General features: G+C 49.0%; 1 long non-coding RNA gene across 1 annotated transcript in view; it reads right to left on the bottom strand.

The window, feature by feature from the left end:
- Positions 1 to 4456: 4456 nt before the first annotated feature.
- LOC138257958 (uncharacterized) overlaps positions 4457 to 27872 on the bottom strand; it is a 116673-nt gene continuing 93257 nt past the window's right edge. The window contains exon 2 of the long non-coding RNA XR_011198402.1: positions 4457 to 5526. This is a non-coding gene — a long non-coding RNA (uncharacterized lncRNA). The remainder of the gene's footprint in view (positions 5527 to 27872) is intronic.

Here is a 27872-nt window from a genome sequence, read left to right as displayed (position 1 = left end):
TCGCCATCGTCTCCTGGGAGTGGTGGTATGCTCCCATGATGGAGGAGAGGGCCTCGTGGAGAGTGGGTTCCCTGGACCTGTCCCCCCCTGTTGCACAGCAGCCCTCCCAGTTCCCCTGTTTCCCTGGGCCTCCGTCCCCTGGACCGTGTGCCCACTACCACTGCCCCCAGGTCCCTGTTGTTGTTGGGGTGTTGGGTTAGCCTGGGTTCCCTGTAGTGGTGGATACACCGCTGATTGACGTGTCCTGGGGACAGAGGTATGGGCCCGCTGGGTGGGTGCTGTGCTGGTGTTCCCAGAGGGGGGAAGGTCTGCTGTGGCCTGTGGCTGTCTGAGGGGAACCGACTGTCCCGAGGTCCCCGATGGACCGGGCTGGTCATCTAGATCCAGGGAGACAGAGGTGCTGTCATCACTGTGGGCCTCTTCTGGGGGTGGAGTGGACATTTGTGGACCCTCCTGCGCGGTGACCTGGCGTTCGGGTCCTGCAGGGGTATAAAAGTATGGTTATTGGTTCTGTGTGTGCCATAGCGTGCAATGGGTGGGTGCCCGTGTACCCCAGTGCTGGCATTCCTTTGTGGGGGCTGTTGGGACGGTGGTTTGGGGGGGTTTGTATGTGTATGTGCAGTGGGCATGCTTTGGTGATGGGTGTCCATGCTTTGTGTACGCATGCAGGGCTTGGTTTTGGGATGGGTGGGTTGTGATGGTGAGACGTTTGCAAGGAGTGGGTGTGATGGGGGTGGGGGTGAGGGTGTGGGTATGAGTTGCCATGCAGGTGGGGTGGGGGGGATGAAGTAGTGAAGATTTGACTTACCAGAGTCCGTTCCTCCAGATGATCCTGCGAGGCCCTCAGGATGCAGGATGTTCCAGACTTGCTCCTCCCATGCTGTAAATTCTGGGGGAGTAGGTGTGGGTCTGCCGCCAGTCCGCTGCACCGCGATGTTGTGCCTGGATACCATGGAACGCACCTTCCCCCGTAGGTCGTTCCACCTCTTCCTGATGTCGTCCCGATTTCTTGGGTGCTGTCCCACAGCGTTGACCCTGTCGACTATTCTGCTCCATAGCTCCATCTTCCTGGCAATGGTGGTGTGCTGCACCTGTGTCCCGAACAGCTGTGGCTCGACTCGTACAATTTCCTCCACCATGACCCTGAGTTCATCATCAGAGAACCTGGGGTGTCTTTGCGGTGCCATGGGGTGGTGTGGGTGATGTGTAGGGTAGATTGTGTGGTGCTAAGTGTGGTGATGTGTATTGTTATGTTGTGTGAAGTGCTTGCAAATATTGCTGGGTGACAGTGAATTGGGCATCTGGGTGCTCAGATGTCTTTTCTCGGTGCGTGTGCACGTATCTCTAGGAGTGGGGGTTTGTGGGTGATGTGGGTGTGTATTTTATATTGTATTGGGTGTGTGGGAGTGGTGTGTGTATGTTTATCAGGTGTGTGTAGTTTGAATTGTCCAATGTGGTTGTGCTTTGTAAGTGTGTGTGTATTTCGAGCGCGGCGGTGTGTACCGCCAATGGAATACCGCGGTTGAAAGACCGCCGCGTGGATTCGTGTGTCGTGATAGTGTGGGCGTATTTCTGTTGGCGTGATGGTGGAGGTTTGGTCATCGCCAGTTTCTTGCTGACCTTTGGAGTGGCGGACTTTTGTGGATGTCTGTTTTTTGGCGGTTTGCCTGTTGTGGGTCAGAATGACCGTGGCGGTTTATATCGGCCGCGGCGGTGTTATGGCGGTCTTCTGCACGGCGGTAAGAGCCTTTTACCGGCGAGGTTGGAATGACCACCTTAGTGTGTGGGCACCCTGGCACTAGCCAAGATGCCCCCACATTGTTCAGGGCAAATTCCCCGGACTTTGTGAGTGCGGGGACACCATTACACGCGTGCACTGTACATAGGTCACTACCTATGTACAGCGTCACAATGGTAACTCCGAACATGGCCATGTAACATGTCTAAGATCATGGAATTGTCACCCCAATGCCATTCTGGCATTGGGGAGACACTTCCATGATCCCCTGAGTCTCTAGCACAGACCCGGGTACTTCCAAACTACCTTTCCTGGGGTTTCATTGCAGCTGCTGCTGCTGCCAACCCCTCAGACAGGTTTCTGCCCTCCTGGGGTCCAGCCAGGCTTGGCCCAGGAAGGCAGAACAAAGGACTTCCTCAGAGAGAGGGTGTTACACCCTCTCCCTTTGGAAAAAGGTGTTAGGGCTGGGGAGGAGTAGCCTCCCCCAGCCTCTGGAAATGCTTTCATGGGCACAGATGGAGCCCATTTCTGCATAAGCCAGTCTACACCGGTTCAGGGATCCCCCAGCCATGCTCTGGTGCGAAACTGGACAAAGGAAAGGGGAGTGACCACTCCCCTGACCTGCACCTCCCCTGGGAGGTGCCCAGAGCTCCTCCAGTGTGCTCCAGACCTCTGCCATCTTGGAAACATATGTGCTGCTGGCACACTGGACTGCTCTGAGTGGCCAGTGCCAGCAGGTGACGTCAGAGACTCCTTCTAATAGGCTCCTCCAGGTGTTGTTAGCCTATCCTCTCTCCTAGGTAGCCAAACCTCCTTTTCTGGCTATTTAGGGTCTCTCTTTGGGGAAATCTTTAGATAACGAATGCAAGAGCTCATCAGAGTTCCTCTGCATCTCTGTCTTCACCTTCTGCCAAGGAATCGACTGCTGACTGCGCTGGAAGACTGCAAAACTGCAACAAAGTAGCAAAGACGACTACTGCGACCTTGTAACGCTGATCCTACCGCCTTCTCGACTGTTTTCCTGGTGGTGCATGCTGTGGGGGTAGTCTGCCTCCTTTCTGCACTAGAAGCTCCGAAGAAATCTCACGTGGGTCAACAGAATCTTCCCCCTGCAACCGCAGGCACCAAAGAACTTCATTACCGGTACTCTGGGTCTCCTTTCAGCACGACGAGCGAGGTCCCTTGAATCCAGCAACTCTGTCCAAGTGACTCCCACAGTCCAGTGACTCTCCAGTCCAAGTTTGGTGGAGGTAAGTCCTTGCCTCCCCACGCCAGACTGCATTGCTGGGAACCGCGTGTTTTGCAGCTGCTCCGGCTCCTGTGCACTCTTCCTGGATTTCCTTTGTGCACAGCCAAGCCTGGTTCCCTGGCACTCTAACCTGCAGTGCATGACCTCCTGAGTTGTCCTCCGGCGTCGTGGGACCCTCCTTTGTGACTTCGGGTGAGCTCTGGTTCACTCCACTTCATAGTGCCTGTTCCGGCACTTCTGCGGGTGCTGATTGCTTCTGAGTGGGCTCTTTGTCTTGCTGGACGCCCCCTCCGTCTCCTCACGCAATTGGCAACATCCTGGTCCCTCCTGGACCATAGCAGCATCCAAAAACCCTAACCACAACCCTTGCACCTAGCAAGGCTTGTTTGTGGTCTTTCTGCACAGAAACACCTCTGCACGGCTCTTCACGACGTGAGACATCCATCCTCCAAAGGGGAAGTTTCTAGCCCTTGTCGTTCTTGCAGAGTCCACAGCTTCTACCATCCAGTGGCAGCTTCTTTGCACCCACAGCTGGCATTTCCTGGGCATCTGCCCACTCCCGACTTGATCGTGACTCTTGGACTTGGTCCCCTTGTTCCACAAGTACTCTCGTCAGGAAATCCATCGTTGTTGCATTGCTGGTTTTGGTCTTCCTTGCAGAATTCCCCTATCACGACTTCTGTGCTCTTTGGGGAACTTAGGTGCACTTTGCACCCACTTTTCAGGGTCTTGGTGTGGGCTATTTTTCTAACCCTCACTGTTTTCTTACAGTCCCAGCGACCCTCTACAAGGTCACATAGGTTTGGGGTCCATTCGTGGTTCGCATTCCACTTCTAGAGTATATGGTTTCTGTTGCCCCTGTACCTATGTACCCCCATTGCATTCTATTGTGACTATACATTGTTTGCACTGTTTTCTATTGCTATTACTGCATATTTTGGTATTGTGTACATATATCTTGTGTATATTTGCTATCCTCATACTGAGAGTACTCACTGAGATGCTTTTGGCATATTGTCATAAAAATAAAGTACCTTTATTTTTAGTATATCTGTGTATTGTGTTTTCTTATGATATTGTGCATATGACACTAGTGGTACTGTAGGAGTTTCACTCGTCTCCTAGTTCAGCCTAAGCTGCTCTGCTAAGCTACCTTTTCTATCAGCCTAAGCTGCTAGACTCCCCTCTACACTAATAAGGGATACCTGGACCTGGTGCAAGGTGTAAGTACCCCTTGGTACCCACTACAAGCCAGGCCAGCCTCCTACATGCATTAGTTTTCCCCATGGGATGTTTTCGTTGAGACCTAGTTGATGAGTGCGTCATTTGAAGACCCAGCGTTGTTCCCTTTCAAGAAGGAAGGACTCATACTTAACCTCCTTGTGGTGTTCGAGGACGAACCACTGGTAGTCACCTAGTGTGTGGGCGTTATATTGGTCTCAGATATGCAATGACAAACAGAGGCAGTATATGTTTCAGTAATGATTTTTAATGAAGCAACTGCACCTTAGATAGCAAAGAGTGAGCTGCAATAACCAGGACGACACAACATGACAGTATTAAAATTGTGACAAGGAGAGTGAAGCATAAGAATAACGCTAGCATGTTGGCACTACAGTCAATAGACTAATTCCTACCTAGGGTATAATAGAGCACAGCGTGTTAAGCTCTAATTCTGCCCTTCAGGTTCCCCTGGGATGACATCCATAACCCATACCTGAGCAAAGGCCTGCGGTCTGCATTAGCGTCTGTAGCGAAGCATTCAGCAATCAGCCATACAGTTGTGGTTCTCTGGCTGGAATCTCCCTCTAACGTGTAAGGGACAGGGAAGTGTTTTTATAATAAAACAGTTGATGTTATGAGAAAATGTCCCTACGTAAGGATGTGTGTTTTCTACGAATGTCGGAGACTAAACTTATACCACGTTCACCGGCATTCTATCTTGCTGCAGTCTTGAATGAAACACAGAGTGATCAAGAATGTCTTGTTTGAGAACAGAGTGCTGGCCTAGGCAAAAACAGTTAGAAAGACCTCAAATAAAACAAGACTGTAAAAGTGGCTATTGTAACAATAATAAAATGAAGCCGAATAAAATATATATAGGTTATAGTGCACAGCGGCAGGCCTAGTATGCTAAAATAGCGTGCATGGAGCTATAGCTACAATGGCTACACAACACACGTAGGGATATGTTTGCATAAGAGGAATACATAGGAATAGAAATTGAGGGACGGCATGGCTCCTACACGCGTATGTTGAACGTTTCCTCATGGTGTCTTTGACCTTGTGGTGGTCTTTCCTTTGGCAAACCCACTCACCGGGTCTACTCCTCTTCCAGCAGTATACATAAGGTGGCAATCTCAATGTCCAAACTCATCTTCATGTTCGCCGCCTCCTGGTAATCACACACTTTGTCTGCCATGTTCTGCATGGCCCTCTTGAGGGCCTCCTCCAGCTCCTGGATATTATTCTTGGTGATACGAATTGCGTGCTCGCCTTGTTCCTCTGCCGTCCCAGTGGCGTTCTCCAGGTTGGTTCGCTGGGAATGGAGACAAGAAAGTACATGTAAAACATATTGGGCAATTATTCAGAAACAAGTTATGACTCTGTACTTGCAGGGCTATGACCTTGCATGAGTGCAGCAGTACGGTGTGTTTAGTGACATGATGAAAACTTAGGGTCCCCAATAGGTGCTGTGAGGGGGGCCCCCACTACAATCACCCAGTCACCCATCATTTTCTTTATCTTGCCCTTGCAACATACCCCCAAGAAGACAGGGTTTTCTATAATTTTTCAGTAATACAATTAGCTTTAGGGAGAGCAACATGTTCTGGAGACATGGAATCATCAGGACATGTCAAAGATATTCCAGATGTTATTCATTTACAAAATGAGGGTTTATGGGTTCCAGAAGTAGAGGTTCCTGCTGAAATGGAGGGATCCCAGGATACTGACATAGGATCACAAGCATTTGTGCTATCTAAAAGTCAATCTGCAATGCACCATCGGACGTTGTTACTGGTATTTTATCCTATGTATGTCTCAGTTTATTTAATCCCAGCCTACCTCTGATTACTAGCTCTCATTCTTTTATCACTATTTCTGCTTCAAGCATACCACCTACTCCCTCATTATTCCATCACATATACCCCTCTCCAGCATATTTAAGCCCCCTCACCTGCACTGCTGGTCTCTACTGCTATGATTCTCATGACTATCTCTTCCAGTTTTCCTCCCTTCCCACCATATTCTCTCTCTTCGGGTTTCCGTCTTAAGTCCACCTCTTTCCACCTATTAAAACCGTTTGTTCTAGTTTCCACTTTATATTCAGTCTCATGCCTCTACCATGTTCCCTCACATTTCCTCTTCTTGTTCTCTTGCATCTGTGGTAGACATTGTGCACCTGGCTATTTCTTCTGGGTTTCTATGCACCTCAATCTCTCTTTAGTTCACTCTGTATCTTCTAATTTGCTGCTTACTTTGCAACGCTCAAGCTTTCATTCTCTAACCTCTGTGCCTATCAGTGTCAATCCCACCCCACCCTTCATTCTCCATTTCATCCCCCAGTTTTAATTCAATGTTATGCGTCACATTCTCTCATTTTATACCTCCACTCTCCCTTTGACATTCAGTTCTCCTTGACACTTAATAACTCTACCTCTTACTTCGTTTAAACTCTTTTTCCTGTCCCCTCCATTATCCTTTCTTGTTAATTCTCCACCTACCATTTCTTGCTGAGTTTTCCACTGTGTTATATCTCTTTTGCTATTACCACAAAAACTGCTTCTCCTTTCTGTCACCCAATATTTTTCTAATTCTGTATAGTCCCACCCCTTTCATTTTGTCCCTTCTCTTTCTTTCATCCCCCTCTAACGTTTTGCCCTAATTCTCCCACTTTGCTCTCACTGAATTGTTTCTTTTCATTTGCTGCTCCTTTGCTTCACTCTCCTTCTTTCCACTCTTGCTTTATTCATCTTTCTGTCACCATGCTGACCCCTAACTCTCCTTCAGCCCCTAAAGCCTGAGTTCTGTAAAGCCTGTCGCCTCACTGGGTTATTTATGACCCTCTGCTCCAAAAATTCATTTCACCATTTGGGACAGATTTCAGTAGCAAAATCAGTGACAGAGCATGAGTCTGTAGAATGGGTAGAGTAGAGGCAGGAATAGGTCGTGTGACAGCAGCAGAGTAACATTCACTTACAAACCCATAACAGGTGCCGCACACCCACACACATGCACAGATACACCTCGACACGAAGACACATACATGCACACACACATACACACACCAAGATTCATTCACGCAGAAGAGGGATAGCACACAGGGCTAGAATGCAAGCCTCCCTGCAGATCCAGACGCTGTGCAGGCTTCCTTCACACACAGAACAGGGACAACGCAGGCAGCAGGATTGCAAGCTTTCGTCACACCGAAAAGAAACTGCTTGGACCACAGCTTTCAAAATAACTCTCCCAAATTGCATCACGATTAGCAGCAGTGTAAGCCTCCCTGCTGCATGGGGAGTGGAAGAGTAGGCTCCTCTCACATTAAACATCTAAACTATGAGTAAAACCTGCAGAAGGCTCCATCTTAAAACATATACAGGAAACAAGGACCACTGCAGAGATCCCCACAAAAACTATTCATCACTGAGGGCAAGGAGCGGTGAGAGCCGCCTTCACCACAGAGGTGCAACATTGGTGGCAGTTGTGAAAGCACCTATCGCCACAATGTAGGAGGCTGGACTGGCTTGTAGTGAGTACCAAGGGGTACTTGCACCTTGCACCAGGCCCAGTTATCCCTTATTAGTGTATAGGGTGTCTAGCAGCTTAGGCTGATAGATAATGGTAGCTTAGTAGAGCAGCTTAGGCTGAACTAGGAGACGTGTGAAGCTACTACAGTACCACTTAGTGTCATATGCACAATATCATAAGAAAACACAATACACAGTTATACTAAAAATAAAGGTACTTTATTTTTATGACAATATGCCAAAGTATCTTAGAGTGTACCCTCAGTGAGAGGATAGGAAATATACACAAGATATATATACACAATAGCAAAAATATGCAGTATAGTCTTAGAAAACAGTGCAAACAATGTATAGTTACAATAGGATGCAATGGGGAAACATAGGGATAGGGGCAACACAAACCATATACTCCAAAAGTGGAATGCGAACCACTAAGGGACCCCAAACCTATGTGACCTTGTAGAGGGTCGCTGGGACTATTAGAAAATAGTGAGAGTTAGAAAAATAACCCTCCCCAAGACCCTGAAAAGTGAGTGCAAAGTGCACTAAAGTTCCCCTAAGGACAAAGAACTCGTGTTAGAGGAATAATGCAGGAAAGATACAAACCAGCAATGCAACAACTGTGGATTTCCAATCTAGGGTACCTGTGGAACAAGGGGACCTAGTCCAAAAGTCACAAGCAAGTCGGAGATGGGCAGATGCCCAGGAAATGCCAGCTGCGGGTGCAAAGAAGCTTCTACTGGACAGAAGAAGCTGAGGTTTCTGCAGGAACGAAAAGGGCTAGAGACTTCCCCTTTGGTGGAAGGATCCCTCTCGCCGTGGAGAGTCGTGCAGAAGTGTTTTCCCGCCGAAAGAATGCCAACAAGCCTTGCTAGCTGCAAATCGTGCGGTTAAAGTTTTTGGATACTGCTGAGGCCCAGGAGCGACCAGGAGGTCGCACATTGGACCAGCAGAGAGAGGAGACGTCGAGCAAGACAAGGAGCCCTCTCTAAAGCAGGTAGCTCCCAGAGAAGTGCCAGAAACAGGCACTACAAGGATGCCTGAAACGGTGCTCACCCGAAGTCGCACAAAGGAGTCCCACGTCGCCGGAGACCAACTTAGCAAGTCGTGCAATGCAGGTTAGAGTGCCATGGACCCAGGCTTGGCTGTGCACAAAGGATTTCCGCCGGAAGTGCACAGGGGCCGGAGTAGCTGCAAAAGTCGCGGTTCCCAGCAATGCAGCCCAGCGAGGTGAGGCAAGGACTTACCTCCACCAAACTGGGACTGAAGAGTCACTGGACTGTGGGGGTCACTTGGACAGAGTCGCTGGATTCGAGGGACCTCGCTCGTCGTGCTGAGAGGAGACCCAAGGGACCGGTAATGCAGCTTTTTGGTGCCTGCGGTTGCAGGGGGAAGATTCCGTCGACCCATGGGAGATTTCTTCGGAGCTTCTGGTGCAGAGGAGAGGCAGACTACCCCCACAGCATGCACAAGCAGGAAAACAGTTGAGAAGGCGGCAGGATCAGCGTTACAGAGTTGCAGTAGTCGTCTTTGCTACTATGTTGCAGGTTTGCAGGCTTCCAGCGCGGTCAGCAGTCGATTCCTTGGCAGAAGGTGAAGAGAGAGATGCAGAGGAACTCGGATGAGCTCTTGCATTCGTTATCTAAAGTTTCCCCAGAGACAGAGACCCTAAATAGCCAGAAAAGAGGGTTTGGCTACTTAGGAGAGAGGATAGGCTACTAACACCTGAAGGAGCCTATCAGAAGGAGTCTCTGACGTCACCTGGTGGCACTGGCCACTCAGAGGAGTCCAGTGTGCCAGCAGCACCTCTGTTTCCAAGATGGCAGAGGTCTGGAGCACACTGGAGGAGCTCTGGACACCTCCCAGGGGAGGTGCAGGTCAGGGGAGTGGTCACTCCCCTTTCCTTTGTCCAGTTTCGCGCCAGAGCAGGGCAAAGGGGTCCCCTGAACCGGTGTAGACTGGCTTATGCAGAATTGGGCACTTCTGTGCCCAACAAAGCATTTCCAGAGGCTGGGGGAGGCTACTCCTCCCCTGCCTTCACACCATTTTCCAAAGGGAGAGGGTGTCACACCCTCTCTCAGAGGAAGTTCTTTGTTCTGCCATCCTGGGCCAGGCCTGGCTGGACCCCAAGAGGGCAGCTGCCTGTCTGAGGGGTTGGCAGCAGCAGCAGCTGCAGTGAATCCCCAGGAAGGGCAGTTTGGCAGTACCAGGGTCTGTGCTACAGACCACTGGGATCATGGGATTGTTCCAACTATGCCAGGATGGCATAGAGGGGGCAATTCCATGATCATAGACATGTTACATGGCCATATTCGGAGTTACCATTGTGAAGCTACATATAGGTAGTGACCTATATGTAGTGCACGCGTGTAATGGTGTCCCCGCACTCACAAAGTTCAGGGAATTGGCTCTGAACAATGTGGGGGCACCTTGGCTAGTGCCAGGGTGCCCACACACTAAGTAACTTTGCACCTAACCTTTACCAGGTAAAGGTTAGACATATAGGTGACTTATAAGTTACTTAAGTGCAGTGTAAAATGGCTGTGAAATAACGTGGACGTTATTTCACTCAGGCTGCAGTGGCAGGCCTGTGTAAGAATTGTCAGAGCTCCCTATGGGTGGCAAAAGAAATGCTGCAGCCCATAGGGATCTCCTGGAACCCCAATACCCTGGGTACCTCAGTACCATATACTAGGGAATTATAAGGGTGTTCCAGTAAGCCAATGTAAATTGGTAAAATTGGTCACTAGCCTGTTAGTGACAATTTGAAAGTAATGAGAGAGCATAACCACTGAGGTTCTGGTTAGCAGAGCCTCAGTGAGACAGTTAGGCACCACACAGGGAACATATACATGCACACCTATGAGCACTGGGGCCCTGTGTGACAGGGTCCCAGTGACACATACATATAGGCCACAAACCTATGAGCACTGGGGTCCTGACCAGCAGGATCCCAGTGACACATAACAAACATACTGAAAACATAGTGTTTTCACTATGAGCACTGAGGCCTGGCTATCAGGATCCCAGTGAGACAGTGAAAACAGTGACAAACACCCTGAAATACACTCACAAACAGGCCAAAAGTGGGGGTAACAAGGTTAGAAAGAGGCTACCTTCTCACACAACCCCCCCCCCAAACGAAGGACAATAAGGCTAACCTTGGCCAGTTGAGACTTTATTGTCTAAGTGGTGATAAGTAGAGAGTAGCTCTGCAATAGACTGGTTACTCCCTTTATCATCCACTATATGGTTACTTCCCTGTGGGGATGTAAACCACCCTGTTTGAAGTTTTTAAGCTAAGCAACAATGTGAAGATGTATTTTCAGAGTTTCTATCAGTAAGTTTTAGTTTAGAGCAGTGGGAATTGTCCACTGAACCTATTTGTAGTGATGGAAATGCCAGACAGGGATGCTGTCTCAATAAAGCCATAGCTGGGCAAAAACTTTGTCCATTTGGCTGGAAGAGAGAACAGGGATGCTGTTTCTCTTGAGTTGGAGCAGGGCAGGGATGCTGTCCTATGAGCTCCACACTAGGGCAGGGATGCTGTCCTAAGTGTTGTGAGGCAGTGCAGGGTTTCTGCACTAAAGTTTCTCTGGGAGGGTTGGAGGGATGCTCCATGTTAACTACAATGGTGCTCTTTTTGTCACCAATGTTAGTTATCCCACAGAGAGGTACTTCTACGTCAGGGAGTCCAGCTTTGCCTGCTGATGATTCCCTTGGAACAGGTGCCACCCCAGGAGAGGTTTCTCCCACCACAGGAATGGTATCCCGAATGGTAGGGTGGTTAGGGGATACTGTGATACCCTTTTTACCTGTTGATGGAGAGGGATCCTGAGTTTTCAGGCCTTCTCTCCTTTGCTTTTTCATTTCAGTAGAAATGAGATGGAACAATTCCTCAGGGATGCCCAGCATGGCTGCATGGGCATAAAACTCTACATCAGCCCAACCTGAGGCCTCTAGGTCATTACCTAAGAGACAGTCTACAGGCAAGCTAGGTGATACCACCACCTGCTTAGGGCCAGTAACTCCACCCCAACTAAACTGAATTATAGCTAAGGGAAGAAACTTAGTGGAGTTATGGACATCAATAATCTTATACTGTTGTCCAATGATGTGTTGATCAGGGTGCACTAGGTTTTCAGTCACCAAAGTGAAACTGGCACCTGTGTCCCTGTAGGCCAAGGCCTCAACACCATTTATTGTAACTGTCTGCCTGTACTTATCCATTGTAAGGGGACAAGCAGCCAGTGTGGCAAGGCCAGTGCCACTAGGTGTGACAGAAACTGTCTTGGGACTGATGACATCAGTTTCCACTATGGACCCATAAGTGAACCCAACTACACCCTTTGCTTGACTGTTGCCAGCAGTCCCACCACTAGTACCACTACTGCTAGGGGCACTAGAGCTTGATGTATTAGTGGTGGTAGGCTCAGGGGGTTTACCTGGACAGGACTTATCCCCTGGCCTATGGCCTCTATTTTTACACACAAAGCACCAAGGCTTTTTAATGTGTGCAGGTTGGGAAGAAGAGGAAGAATTTGTTTTATCCCCACCCTCTGAAGAGTGTTTAAGATTTGAAGTGGGATCTTTGGTTTTACCCTTATCCCCATGCTTATCTTGAGATTTTTCACCATCTTTCTTCTTATTGCCATCTTTGTCACCCCCTGTATGAACGTTTCTGTTCACCCTTGTTCTGACCCATTTGTCTGCCTTCTTTCCCAATTCTTGGGGAGAGGTCAGATCAGAGTCTACCAGGTACTGGTGCAACAAATCAGACACACAATTATTAAGTATATGCTCTCTCAGGATTGTGTTATACAGGCTTTCATAATCAGTAACTTTACTGCCATGTAACCACCCCTCCAAGGCCTTCACTGAATGGTCAATGAAATCAACCCAGTCTTGTGAAGACTCCTTTTTGGTCTCTCTGAACTTTATCCTGTACTGTTCAGTGGTTAAGCCATAACCATCCAGGAGTGCATTCTTAAGAACTTGGAAATTATTAGCATCATTTTCTTTCACTGTAAGGAGCCTATCCCTACCTTTTCCACTAAATGATAGCCATAGGATAGCAGCCCACTGCCTTTGAGGGACATCCTGTACAACACAGGCCCTCTCAAGTGCAGCAAACCACTTGTTAATGTCATCCCCCTCCTTATAAGGGGGAACTATCTTGTGCAGATTCCTGGAATCATGCTCTTTTGCAGGATGACTATGGGGAATACTGCTGCTGCCACCATGGGTATCTAAACCCAACTTCTGTCTTTCCTTCTCTAATTCAAAAGACTGTCTATCCAAATCCAGCTGTTGCTTTTTAAGCTTCAGTCTGGTTTGTTCCACCCTCAACTTATTGAGTTCCCTCTCTAACATTCTGTCATCAGGGTTGGTGGGAGGGACATTTCTAGAAACAGAGCTATGATGGGAATGAACAGAAGGAGACCTGTCCCTTACAGAAGGCACCCTAACAGCTTGGTTTACAGAAACATTACTACCAGTATGGTGAGAATAAATGCTTTTGCTATGATGTGAGACAACACTATTTATTTGGTGTGGCTCATCATCATTACCATCTATGCTAGATTGTCTAGTAATGGGCAAGCTAGGAAGTTTCTTTCCTGAATCTTTTCCTGGGGGAGTCCCTGAATCAGATTGGGAACTATTAGGTACTTTTTCAACAGATGGGGCACCTATGGCCTTATCCTGTTCTCTAAGCATGTTAAGTAACAGTTCCAAGGAAGGATTCTTCCCTACACTCAAACCTCTCTCTATACAGAGACTCCTTGCTCTTTTCCAGCTAAGGTTGTCATATGCAAGTTTGGACAGATCAACACTTTGGCCTGTGCCAGACATTTTTTAGAGAGAGTTAAAGTGATAGAAAGAGAGAAAAAAGTTTTCAGAACTTTTTGGAAAGACAGAAAAAAAACTTTTTAAACTTTTAAGAACTTTTTGAAAGTTTAGGAGTACTTTTCAGCACTTAGAAAAGAGTGAAAAGAGGAAATGCAAAACTTTTTGGCTATGTGTATATACACTGACCTTGTTTTGTATATTTTTCTCTTATGAAAAGTACAATGACAAGAGTGGTAAGTAGTCTCAAGCACTTATCCCACCACTGCACAACCAATGTAGGAGGCTGGACTGGCTTGTAGTGAGTACCAAGGGGTACTTGCACCTTGCACCAGGCCCAGTTATCCCTTATTAGTGTATAGGGTGTCTAGCAGCTTAGGCTGATAGATAATGGTAGCTTAGGAGAGCAGCTTAGGCTGAACTAGGAGACGTGTGAAGCTACTACAGTACCACTTAGTGTCATATGCACAATATCACAAGAAAACACAATACACAGTTATACTAAAAATAAAGGTACTTTATTTTTATGACAATATGCCAAAGTATCTTAGAGTGTACCCTCAGTGAGAGGATAGGAAATATACACAAGATATATATACACAATACCAAAAATATGCAGTATAGTCTTAGAAAACAGTGCAAACAATGTATAGTTACAATAGGATGCAATGGGGAAACATAGGGATAGGGGCAACACAAACCATATACTCCAAAAGTGGAATGCGAACCACGAATGGACCCCAAACCTATGTGACCTTGTAGAGGGTTGCTGGGACTATTAGAAAATAGGGAGAGTTAGCAAAATAACCCTCCCCAAGACCCTGAAAAGTGAGTGCAAAGTGCACTAAAGTTCCCCTAAGTACAAAGTAGTCGTGTTAGAGGAATAATGCAGGAAAGACGCAAACCAGCAATGCAACAACTGTGGATTTCCAATCTAGGGTACCTGTGGAACAAGGGGACCAAGTCCAAAAGTCACAAGCAAGTCGGAGATGGGCAGATGCCCAGGAAATGCCAGCTGCGGGTGCAAAGAAGCTTCTACTGGACAGAAGAAGCTGAGGTTTCTGCAGGAACGAAAAAGGCTAGAGACCTCCCCTTTGGTGGACGTATCCCTCTTGACTTGTAGAGTTGTGCAGAAGTGTTTTCCCGCCAGAAGGACGCCAACAAGCCTTGCTAGTTGCAAATCGTGCATTTGGCGTTTTTGGACGCTGCTGGGGCCCAGGAGTGACCAGGAGGTCGCAAATTGGAACTGAAGAGAGAGGGGACGTCGAGCAAGACAAAGAGCCCTCACTGAAGCAGGTAGCATCCAGAGAAGTGCCAAAAACAGGCACTATGAGGATGCGTGAAACGGTGCTCGCCGAAGTTGCACAAAGGAGTCCCACGTCGCCGGAGACCAACTTAGAAAGTCGTGCAATGCAGGTTAGAGTGCCGTGGACCCAGGCTTGGTTGTGCACAAAGGATTTCCGCCGGAAGTGCACAGGGGCCGGAGTAGCTGCAAAGTCGCGGTTCCCAGCAATGCAGCCCAGCGAGGTGAGGCAAGGACTTACCTCCACCAAACTTGGACTGAAGAGTCACTGGACAGTGGGGGTCACTTGGACAGAGTCGTTGGATTCGAGGGACCTCGCTCGTCGTGCTGAGAGGAGACCCAAGGGACCGGTAATGCAGCTTTTTGGTGCCTGCGGTTGCAGGGGGAAGATTCCGTCGACCCACGGGAGAGTTCTTCGGAGCTTCTGGTGCAGAGAGGAGGCAGGCTACCCCCACAGCATGCACAAGCAGGAAAACAGTCGAGAAGGCGGCAGGATCAGCGTTACAGAGTTGCAGTAGTCATCTTTGCTACTATGTTGCAGGTTTGCAGGCTTCCAGCGCGGTCAGCAGTCGTTTCCTTATCAGAAGGTGAAGAGAGAGATGCAGAGGAACTCGGATGAGTTCTTGTATTTGTTATCTAAGGAATTCCCCAAAGCAGAGACCCTAAATAGCCAGAAAAGAGGGTTTGGCTACCTAGGAGAGAGGATAGGCTAGCAACATCTGAAGGAGCCTATCACAAGGAGTCTCTGACGTCACCTGGTGGCACTGGCCACTCAGAGCAGTCCAGTGTGCCAGCAGCACCTCTGTTTCCAAGATGGCAGAGGTCTGGAGCACACTGGAGGATCTCTGGACACCTCCCAGGGGAGGTGCAGGTCAGGGGAGTGGTCACTCCCCTTTCCTTTGTCCAGTTTCGCGCCAGAGCAGGGCTAAGGGGTCCCATGAACCGGTGTAGACTGGCTTATGCAGAATTGGGCACCTCTGTGCCCAACAAAGCATTTCCAGAGGCTGGGGGAGGCTACTCCTCCCCTGCCTTCACACCATTTTCCAAAGGGAGAGGGTGTCACACCCTCTCTCAGAGGAAGTTCTTTGTTCTGCCATCCTGGGCCAGGCCTGGCTGGACCCCAGGAGGGCAGCTGCCTGTCTGAGGGGTTGGCAGCAGCTGCAGTGAAACCCCAGGAAGGGCAGTTTGGAAGTACCAGGGTCTGTGCTACAGACCACTGGGATCATGGGATTGTGCCAACTATGCCAGGATGGCATAGAGGGGGCAATTCCATGATCATAGACATGTTACATGGCCATATTCGGAGTTACCATTGTGAAGCTACATATAGGTAGTGACCTATATGTAGTGCACGCGTGTAATGGTGTCCCCGCACTCACAAAGTTCAGGGAATTGGCTCTGAACAATGTGGGGGCACCTTGGCTAGTGCCAGGGTGCCCACACACTAAGTAACTTTGCACCTAACCTTTACCAGGTAAAGGTTAGACATATAGGTGACTTATAAGTTACTTAAGTGCAGTGTAAAATGGCTGTGAAATAACGTGGACGTTATTTCACTCAGGCTGCAGTGGCAGGCCTGTGTAAGAATTGTCAGAGCTCCCTATGGGTGGCAAAAGAAATGCTGCAGCCCATAGGGATCTCCTGGAACCCCAATACCCTGGGTACCTCAGTACCATATACTAGGGAATTATAAGGGTGTTCCAGTAAGCCAATGTAAATTGGTAAAATTGGTCACTAGCCTGTTAGTGACAATTTGAAAGTAATGAGAGAGCATAACCACTGAGGTTCTGGTTAGCAGAGCCTCAGTGAGACAGTTAGGCACCACACAGGGAACATATACATGCACACCTATGAGCACTGGGGCCCTGTGTGACAGGGTCCCAGTGACACATACATATAGGCCACAAACCTATGAGCACTGGGGTCCTGACCAGCAGGATCCCAGTGACACATAACAAACATACTGAAAACATAGTGTTTTCACTATGAGCACTGAGGCCTGGCTATCAGGATCCCAGTGAGACAGTGAAAACAGTGACAAACACCCTGACATACACTCACAAACAGGCCAAAAGTGGGGGTAACAAGGTTAGAAAGAGGCTACCTTCTCACACTTAACCACTGAACAGTACAGGATAAAGTTCAGAGAGACCAAAAAGGAGTCTTCACAAGACTGGGTTGATTTCATTGACCATTCAGTGAAGGCCTTGGAGGGGTGGTTACATGGCAGTAAAGTTACTGATTATGACAGCCTGTATAACTTAATCCTGAGAGAGCATATTCTTAATAATTGTGTGTCTGATTTGTTGCACCAGTACTTGGTGGACTCTGATCTGACCTCTCCCCAAGAATTGGGAAAGAAGGCAGACAAATGGGTCAGAACAAGAGTGAACAGAAAAGTTCATACAGGGGGTGACAAAGATGGCAACAAAAAGAAGGATGGTAAGTCTTCAGACAAGGGTGGGGACAAATCTAAAAATGAGTCTTCATCAGGCCCACAAAAACACTCTGGTGGGGGTGGTGGGTCCAAATCCTCTTTTAATCAGAACAAGGAAAAGAAACCATGGTGCTATTTATGTAAAATAAAAGGCCATTGGACAACAGATCCCAGTTGTCCAAAGAAAGGCACCAATGCTCCTACCACTACAACCCCTACTGCTACCCCTAGTGTCCCTACTAATAGCAGTGGTGGTGGGAGCAAACCTACTAATAGCCAATCCAAGGGAGTAACTGGGCTCACTTTTGGTAATTTAGTTGGGGTTGGCCTTGTTAGGGAGGCCACAGAGGCTGTGTTAGTCTCTGAGGGGGCTATTGATTTAGCCACCTTAGTTGCTTGTCCCCTTAATATGGATAAGTACAAGCAGCTACCCCTAATAAATGGTGTTGAGGTTCAGGCCTACAGGGACACTGGTGCCAGTGTGACTATGGTCATAGAGAAACTGGTCCAACCTGAACAACACCTACTTGGTCACCAGTACCAAGTAACCGATGCTCACAACAACACACTTAGCCACCCCATGGCTGTTGTAAATCTCAACTGGGGGGGGGTTACTGGTCCAAAGAAAGTTGTGGTAGCCACAGATTTACCTGTAGACTGTCTACTAGGAAATGATTTGGAGACATCAGCTTGGTCAGATGTGGAGTTGGAGGCCCATGCAGCAATGCTGGGCATCCCAGGGCATATTTTTGCTTTGACAAGGGCTCAGGCCAAAAAGCAAAAAGGACAGGGAAGCTTGGATCCTGGAACAATGGACCAAGTGCTCCCTAAAGCTAGGGCTAGCAGAAGCAAACCACTTCCTACTATCCCTCCCTCTACAGTGGATTCATCTTCAGAGGAAGAGGAATTCCCTCCCTGTGCAGAACCTACACCAGAGGAGCTGGAAGCAGACACTGCTGAGCTTTTGGGTGAAGGGGGGCCTGCCAGAGAGGAGCTGAGTGTGGCACAGCAAACCTGTCCCACATTAGAGGGTCTCAGACAGCAAGCTGTCAAACAGGCTAATGGGGATGTCAGTGACTCTCACAGAGTTTACTGGGAGGACAACCTCTTGTACACTGAGCATAGGGATCCTAAACCTGGAGCTGCCAGGAGATTAGTGATTCCTCAGGAGTACAGAAAGTTCCTCCTAACCCTGGCACATGACATTCCCCTAGCTGGGCATCTAGGACAAATGAAAACTTGGGACAGACTGGTTCCATTGTTTCATTGGCCTAGGATGTCTGAGGACACAAAATAATTTTGTAAGTCCTGTGAAACCTGTCAAGCCAGTGGCAAGACAGGTGGAACTCCAAAGGCACCCCTTATTCCACTGCCTGTGGTTGGGGTACCCTTTGAAAGGGTAGGGGTTGACATAGTTGGCCCCCTTGACCCTCCTACTGCTTCAGGCAATAGGTTTATCTTGGTGGTAGTGGACCATGGCACAAGATATCCTGAAGCTATTCCTTTAAGGACCACTACAGCACCTGCAGTGGCAAAGGCCCTCCTGGGAATATTTTCCAGGGTGGGCTTCCCAAAGGAAGTAGTATCAGACAGGGGAAGCAATTTCATGTCTGCATACTTAAAGGCCATGTGGAAGGAGTGTGGTGTAACGTACAAGTTCACAACACCCTATCATCCACAAACAAATGGACTGGTGGAGAGATTTAATAAAACTCTCAAAGGCATGATTATGGGTCTCCCTGAAAAACTCCGCAGGAGATGGGATATCCTTCTACCATGCCTCCTTTTTGCCTACAGGGAGGTACCCCAGAAAGGAGTGGGCTTCAGCCTCTTTGAACTTCTTTTTGGACACCCTGTTAGGGGTCCACTCACACTTGTAAAGGAGGGTTGGGAACAACCTTTAAAAGCTCCTAAGCAGGATATTGTGGATTATGTACTTGGCCTCAGATCAAGGATGGCTGAGTACATGAAAAAGGCCAGTAAAAACCTTCAGGCCAGCCAAGAGCTCCAGAAGCAATGGCATGATCAGAAGGCTGTTTTGGTTCAGTACCAACCAGGGCAGAAAGTGTGGGTCTTGGATCCTGTGGCCCCAAGAGCACTCCAAGATAAATGGAGTGGTCCCCACACAATTGTTGAAAAGAAGGGAGAAGTCACCTATTTAGTTGACTTAGGCACTGCCAGGAGTCCCCTTAGGGTGCTCCATGTCAACCGTCTGAAACCCTACTATGACAGGGCTGATCTCACCCTGCTCATGGCAACTGATGAGGGACAGGAAGAAGACAGTGATCCTCTACCTGATCTCTTCTCTTCCACAGAACAAGATGCTCTTGTGGAAGGTGTAGTTTTGGCTGATTGTCTTACTGCTGAGCAGAAAGTTAATTGCATAAATCTCCTAGATCAATTCTCTGAACTCTTCTCTACTGTGCCAGGTACCACTTCTTGGTGTGAGCACACTATAGATACTGGAGGCAGTTTACCTGTCAAAAGTAAGATCTATAGGCAGCCTGACCATGTCAGGGACTGCATAAAGCAGGAGGTCCAGAAAATGTTAGAACTAGGAGTGGTTGAGCACTCTGACAGTCCATGGGCTTCTCCTGTGGTACTGGTACCAAAACCCCATTCCAAAGATGGAAAGAAGGAAATGCGGTTTTGTGTAGACTATAGAGGTCTCAACTTGGTAACCAAAACTGATGCTCACCCTATACCCAGGGCAGATGATCTCATAGATACACTGGCATCTGCCAAGTATCTAAGCACTTTTGATTTGACTGCAGGGTATTGGCAGATCAAATTGTCAGAAGATGCTAAACCTAAGACTGCATTTTCTACCATTGGAGGACATTACCAGTTTACTGTAATGCCTTTTGGTTTGAAAAATGCACCTGCCACTTTTCAGAGGTTGGTGAACACAGTCCTGCAAGGGCTGGAAGCTTTCAGTGCAGCATATTTGGACGATATAGCTGTCTTTAGCTCCAGCTGGGATGATCACCTGGTCCACCTATGGAAAGTTTTGGAGGCCCTGCAAAAGGCAGGCCTCACTATCAAGGCTTCAAAGTGCCAGATAGGGCAGGGTAAGGTGGTTTATCTGGGACACCTTGTTGGTGGGGAACAGATTGCACCACTTCAGGGGAAAATCCAAACAATTATTGATTGGGTTCCCCCTACCACTCAGACTCAGGTGAGAGCCTTCCTAGGCCTCACTGGGTATTACAGGAGGTTCATTAAGAACTATGGCTCCATTGCAGCCCCTCTTAATGACCTCACATCCAAGACAATGCCTAAAAAGGTATTATGGACAGCAAACTGTCAGAAAGCTTTTGAGGAGCTGAAGCAGGCCATGTGCTCTGCACCTGTCCTGAAAAGCCCTTGTTACTCTAAAAAATTCTATGTCCAAACTGATGCATCTGAATTAGGAGTAGGGGCAGTCCTATCACAACTTAATTCTGAGGGCCAGGATCAACCTGTTGCTTTTATTAGTAGGAGGTTGACCCCTAGAGAAAAGCGTTGGTCTGCCATTGAGAGGGAGGCCTTTGCTGTGGTCTGGGCTCTGAAGAAGTTGAGGCCATACCTGTTTGGCACTCACTTCATTGTTCAGACAGACCACAAACCTCTACTTTGGCTAAAACAAATGAAAGGTGAAAATCCTAAATTGTTGAGGTGGTCCATATCCCTACAGGGAATGGACTATACAGTGGAACATAGACCTGGGAGTAGCCACTCCAATGCAGATGGACTCTCCAGATATTTCCACTTAGACAATGACGACTCATCAGGTCATGGCTAGTCTTATTGTCCTTCGTTTGGGGGGGGGTTGTGTAGGAAAGTACCATCTTGCCTGGCATGTTACCCCCATTTTTCACTGTATATATGTTGTTTTAGTTGTATGTGTCACTGGGACCCTGGTAACCCAGGGCCCCAGTGCTCATAAGTGTGCCTGAATGTGTTACCTGTGTAGTGACTAACTGTCTCACTGAGGCTCTGCTAATCAGAACCTCAGTGGTTATGCTCTCTCATTTCTTTCCAAATTGTCACTGACAGGCTAGTGACCATTTTTACCAATTTACATTGGCTTACTGGAACACCCTTATAATTCCCTAGTATATGGTACTGAGGTACCCAGGGTATTGGGGTTCCAGGAGATCCCTATGGGCTGCAGCATTTCTTTTGCCACCCATAGGGAGCTCTGACAATTCTTACACAGGCCTGCCACTGCAGCCTGAGTGAAATAACGTCCACGTTATTTCACAGCCATTTTACACTGCACTTAAGTAACTTATAAGTCACCTATATGTCTAACCTTTACCTGGTAAAGGTTAGGTGCAAAGTTACTTAGTGTGAGGGCACCCTGGCACTAGCCAAAGTGCCCCCACATTGTTCAGAGCCAATTCCCTGAACTTTGTGAGTGCGGGGACACCATTACGCGCGTGCACTACATATAGGTCACTACCTATATGTAGCTTCACAATGGTAACTCCGAATATGGCCATGTAACATGTCTATGATCATGGAATTGCCCCCTCTATGCCATCCTGGCATAGTTGGCACAATCCCATGATCCCAGTGGTCTGTAGCACAGACCCTGGTACTGCCAAACTGCCCTTCCTGGGGTTTCACTGCAGATGCTGCTGCTGCCAACCCCTCAGACAGGCAGCTGCCCTCCTGGGGTCCAGACAGGCCTGGCCCAGGATGGCAGAACAAAGAACTTCCTCTGAGAGAGGGTGTGACACCCTCTCCCTTTGGAAAATGGTGTGAAGGCAGGGGAGGAGTAGCCTCCCCCAGCCTCTGGAAATGCTTTGTTGGGCACAGAGGTGCCCAATTCTGCATAAGCCAGTCTACACCGGTTCAGGGACCCCTTAGCCCCTGCTCTGGCGCGAAACTGGACAAAGGAAAGGGGAGTGACCACTCCCCTGACCTGCACCTCCCCTGGGAGGTGTCCAGAGCTCCTCCAGTGTGCTCCAGACCTCTGCCATCTTGGAAACAGAGGTGCTGCTGGCACACTGGACTGCTCTGAGTGGCCAGTGCCACCAGGTGACGTCAGAGACTCCTGCTGATAGGCTCCTTCAGGTGTTAGTAGCCTATCCTCTCTCCTAGGTAGCCAAACCCTCTTTTCTGGCTATTTAGGGTCTCTGTCTCTGGGGAAACTTGAGATAACGAATGCATGAGCTCAGCCGAGTTCCTCTGCATCTCCCTCTTCACCTTCTGATAAGGAAACGACCGCTGACCGCGCTGGAAGCCTGCAAACCTGCAACATAGTAGCAAAGACGACTACTGCAACTCTGTAACGCTGATCCTGCCGTCTTCTCGACTGTTTTCCTGCTTGTGCATGCTGTGGGGGTAGTCTGCCTCCTCTCTGCACCAGAAGCTCCGAAGAAATCTCCCGTGGGTCGACGGAATCTTCCCCCTGCAACCGCAGGCACCAAAAAGCTGCATTACCTGTCCCTTGGGTCTCCTCTCAGCACGACGAGCGAAGTCCCTTGAATCCAGCGACGCTGTCCAAGTGACCCCCACAGTCCAGTGACTCTTCAGCCCAAGTTTGGTGGAGGTAAGTCCTTGCCTCACCTCGCTGGGCTGCATTGCTGGGAACCGCGACTTTGCAGCTACTCCGGCCCCTGTGCACTTCCGGCGGAAATCCTTCGTGCACAGCCAAGCCTGGGTCCACGGCACTCTAACCTGCATTGTACGACTTTCTAAGTTGGTCTCCGGCGACGTGGGACTCCTTTGTGCAACTTCGGCGAGCACCGTTTCACACATCTTCGTAGTGCCTGTTTCTGGCCTTTCTCTGGGTGCTACCTGCTTCAATGAGGGCTCTTTGTCTTGCTCGACGTGCCCTCTCTCTGCAGGTCCAATTTGCGACCTCCTGGTCCCTCCTGGGCCCCAGCAGCGTCCAAAAACGCCAAACGCACGATTTGCGTGTAGCAAGGCTTGCTGGCGTCCTTCTGGCGGGAAAACACTTCTCCGCGTCTCTCCAAGGCGAGAGAGATCCGTCCACCAAAGGGGAAGTCTCTAGCCCTTTTCGTTCCTGCAGAAACCTCAGCTTCTTCTGTCCAGTCGAAGCTTCTTTGCACCCGCAGCTGGCATTTCCTGGGCATCTGCCCATCTACGACTTGCTTGTGACTTTTGGACTTGGTCCCCTTGTTCCACAGGTACCCTAGATTGGAAATCCACAGTTGTTGCATTGCTGGTTTGTGTCTTTCCTGCATTATTCCTCTAACACAACTCTTTTGTCCTTAGGGGAACTTTAGTGCACTTTGCACTCAATTTTCAGGGTCTTGGGGAGGGTTATTTTTCTAACTCTCACTATTTTCTAATAGTCCCAGCGACCCTCTACAAGGTCACATAGGTTTGGGGTCCATTCGTGGTTCGCATTCCACTTCTGGAGTATATGGTTTGTGTTGCCCCTATCCCTATGTTTCACCATTGCATCCTATTGTAACTATACATTGTTTGCACTGTTTTCTAAGACTATACTGCATATTTTTGCTATTGTGTATATATATCTTGTGTATATTTCCTATCCTCTCACTGAGGGTACACTCTAAGATACTTTGGCATATTGTCATAAAAATAAAGTACCTTTATTTTTAGTATAACTGTGTATTGTGTTTTCTTATGATATTGTGCATATGACACTAAGTGGTACTGTAGTAGCTTCACACGTCTCCTAGTTCAGCCTAAGCTGCTCTGCTAAGCTACCATTATCTATCAGCCTAAGCTGCTAGACACCCTATGCACTAATAAGGGATAACTGGGCCTGGTGCAAGGTGCAAGTACCCCTTGGTACTCACTACAAGCCAGTCCAGCCTCCTACAATGAGCATATTTACTAACAGTTGTCTTGAGGGATTCTTCCTTACCCCTAAACCTTTATCTATGCAGAGACTCCTTGCTTCCTTCCAGCTAAGGTTCTCATAAGCTATGTTGGACAGATCAAGAGGTAGACCTGTACCAGACATGATAGAAAGTGTTTAAGGGACAGAAAAAGTGAAAAAAAAAAAGTTTTCAGAACTTTTTAAAGAACAGGAAAAATCTTTTTAAACGTTTTAAGAACTTTTAGAAAGTTTAGAGGTACTTTTCAGCACTTAGCAAAGAAGTGAAAGAGGAAAAGCAAAACATTTTGGTTATGTGTACATACACTGAACTTGTTTTGTATATTTTTCTCTTATGAAAAGTACAATATGACAAAAGTGGTAAGTAGTTGCAAAGTACATATCCCACCGCTGCACAACCAATGTAGGAGGCTGGACTGGTTTGTTGTGAGTACCAAGGGGTACTTACACCTTACACCAGGCCCAGTTATCCCTTATTAGTGTATAGGGGTGTCTAGCAGCTTGAGCTGATAGAAAAGGTAGCTTAGCAGAGCAGCTTAGGCTGAACTAGGAGACGAGTGAAGCTCCTACAGTACCACTAGTGTCACCTGCACAATATCATAAGAAAACACAATACACAGATATACTAAAAATAAAGGTACTTTATTTTTATGACAATATGCCAAAGTATCTCAGTGAGTACCCTCAGTATGAGGATACCAAATATACACAAGATATATGTACACCACACAAAAATATGCAGTAATAGCAATAGAAAACAGTGCAAACAATGTATAGTCACAATAGGATGCAATAGGAGCACATAGGGATGGTGGCAACTCAAACCATATACTCTAGAAGTAGAATACGAACCACGAATGGACCCCAAACCTATGTGACCTTGTAGAGGGTCGCTGAGACTGTAAGAAAACAGTGAGGGTTAGAAAAATAGCCCACCCCAAGACCCTGAAACATGAGTGCAAAGTGCACGGAAGTTCCCCAAAGAGCACCGAAGTCGTGATAGGGGAATTCTGCAGGAAAGACTGACACCAGCAATGCAACAACAATGGATTTCCAGACGAGAGTAGCTGTGGAACAAGGGGACCAAGTCCAAAAGTCACGATCAAGTCGTGAGTGGGCAGATGCCCAGGAAATGCCAGCTGTGGATGCAAAGAAGCTGCCACCGGACAGTAGAAGCTGAGGATTCTGCAAGAACGAGAAGGGCTAGAAACTTCCCCTTTGGAGGATGGATGTCCCACGTCGTGAAGAGTCGCGCAGAAGTGTTTTCCTAAAGAAAGACCGCAGACAAGCCTTGCTAGCTGCAAAGCTCGCGGTTAGGGTTTTTGGATGCTGCTGTGGCCCAGGAGGGACCAGGATGTCGCCAATTGCGTGAGGAGACAGAGGGGGCGTCCAGCAAGACAAGGAGCCCAATCAGAAGCAAGCAGCATCCGGAGAAGTGCCAGAACAGGCACTACGAAGTGGAGTGAAACGGTGCTCACCCAAAGTTGCACAAGAGAGTCCCACGCCGCCGGAGGACAACTCGGGAGGTCGTGCAATGCAGGTTAGAGTGCCGTGGACCCAGGCTTGGCTGTGCACAAAGGAAATCCTGGAAAAGTGCACAGGAGCCGGAGTAGCTGCAAAACACTCGGATCTCAGCAATGCAGTCTGGCGTGGGGAGGCAAGGACTTACCTCCACCAAAGTTGGACTGAAGAGTCACTGGACTGTGGGAGTCACTTGGACAGAGTTGCTGAGTTCAAGGGACCTCGCTCGTTTTGCTGAGAGGAGACCCAGAGGACCGGTGATGCAGTTCTTTGGTGCCTGCGGTTGCAGGGGGATGATTCCGTCGACCCACGGGAGATTTCTTTGGAGCTTCTAGTGCAGAGAGGAGGCAGACTACTCCCACAGCTTGCACCACCAGGAAAACAGTCGAGAAGGCGGCAGGATCAGCGTTACAAGGTCGCAGTAGTCGTCTTTGCTACTTTGTTGCAGTTATGCAGGCTTCCAGCGCGGTCAGCAGTCGATTTCTTGGCAGAAGGTGAAGAGAGAGATGCAGTGTAACTCTGATGAGTTCTTGCATTCGTTATCTAAGGAATTCCCAAAAGCAGAGACCCTAAATAGCCAGAAAAGAGGGTTTGGCTACTTAGGAGAGAGGATAGGCTAGCAACACCTGAAGGAGCCTATCAGAAGGAGTCTCTGACGTCACCTGCTGGCACTGGCCACTCAGAGCAGTCCAGTGTGCCAGCAGCACCTCTGTTTCCAAGATGGCAGAGGTCTGGAGCACACTGGAGGAGCTCTGGGCACCTCCCAGGGGAGGTGCAGGTCAGGGGAGTGGTCACTCCCCTTTCCTTTGTCCAGTTTCGCGCCAGAGCAGGGCTGAAGGATCCCTGAACCGGTGCAGACTGGCTTATGCAGAAATGGGCACCATCTGTGCCCATGAAAGCATTTCCAGAGGCTGGGGGAGGCTACTCCTCCCAAGCCCTAACACCTTATTCCAAAGGGAGAGGGTGTAACACCCTCTCTCTGAGGAAGTTCTTTGTTCTGCCCTCCTGGGCCAAGCCTGGCTGGACCCCAGGAGGGCAGAAACCTGTCTGAGGGGTTGGCAGCAGCAGCAGCTGCAGTGAAACCCCGGGAAAGGTAGTTTGGCAGTACCCGGGTCTGAGCTAGAGACTCGGGGGATCATGGAATTGTCTCCCCAATGCCAAAATGGCATTGGGGTGACAATTCCATGATCCTAGACATGTTACATGGCCATGTTCGGAGTTACCATTGTGACGCTATACATATGTCGTGACATATGTATAGTGCTCGCGTGTAATGGTGTCCCCGCACTCACAAAGTCCGGGGAATTTGCCCTGAACAATGTGGGAGCACCTTGGCTAGTGCCAGGGTGCCCACACACTAAGGGGGTCATTCTGATCCTAGCGGTCTTGGACCACCAGGGCAAGAATGACGGAAGCACCGCCAACAGGCTGGCGGTGCTTCAATTCCCATTCCGACCGCAGCAGTAAAGCCGCGGTCGCCCCGCCGGGGCCAGCGGTTTTCCGCCGCTTTTGCCCCGGCTGGGATAATCCGCCAGGGCAGTGCTGCAAGCAGCGCTGCCCTGGGGATTCTGACCCCCTTACCGCCAGCCTGTTTCTGGTGTTTTTCACCGCCAGGAAGAGGCTGGCGGTAAGGGGTGTCCTGGGGCCCCTGGGTGCCCCTGCACTGCCCATGCCACTGGCATGGGCAGTGCAGGGGTCCCCTAACAGGGCCCCGGACAGCTTTTCACTGTCTGCCTAGCAGACTGTGAAAAGCGCGACGGGTGCAACTGCACCCGTCGCACGGCCGCAACACCGCCGGCTCCATTCGGAGCCGGCTCCTGTGTTGCGGCCTCATTCCCGCTGGGCAGGCGGGCGTTAACTTGGTTAGCGCCCGCCGGCCCAGCGGGAATGTTGGAATGGGGGCCGCGCAATTTTGGCTGCATGGCGGCCAAATGGCGGTTTCCGCCTGGCGGGCGGCAGTAGCCGCCCACCAGGTTGGAATCACCCCCTAAGTAACTTAGCACCCAACCTTTACCAGGTAAATGTTAGACATATAGGTGACTTATAAGTTACTGAAGTGCAGTGGTAAATGGCTGTGAAATAACGTGGACGTTATTTCACTCAGGCTGCACTGGCAGGCCTGTGTAATAATTGTCAGAGCTCCCTATGGGTGGCACAAGAAATGCTGCAGCCCATAGGGATCTCCTGGAACCCCAATACC

This window comes from Pleurodeles waltl, chromosome 2_1 (genome assembly GCF_031143425.1).
Source record: "Pleurodeles waltl isolate 20211129_DDA chromosome 2_1, aPleWal1.hap1.20221129, whole genome shotgun sequence".
Taxonomy (NCBI): domain Eukaryota; kingdom Metazoa; phylum Chordata; class Amphibia; order Caudata; family Salamandridae; genus Pleurodeles; species Pleurodeles waltl.
This window is presented reverse-complemented; position numbering and strand designations above follow the sequence as displayed.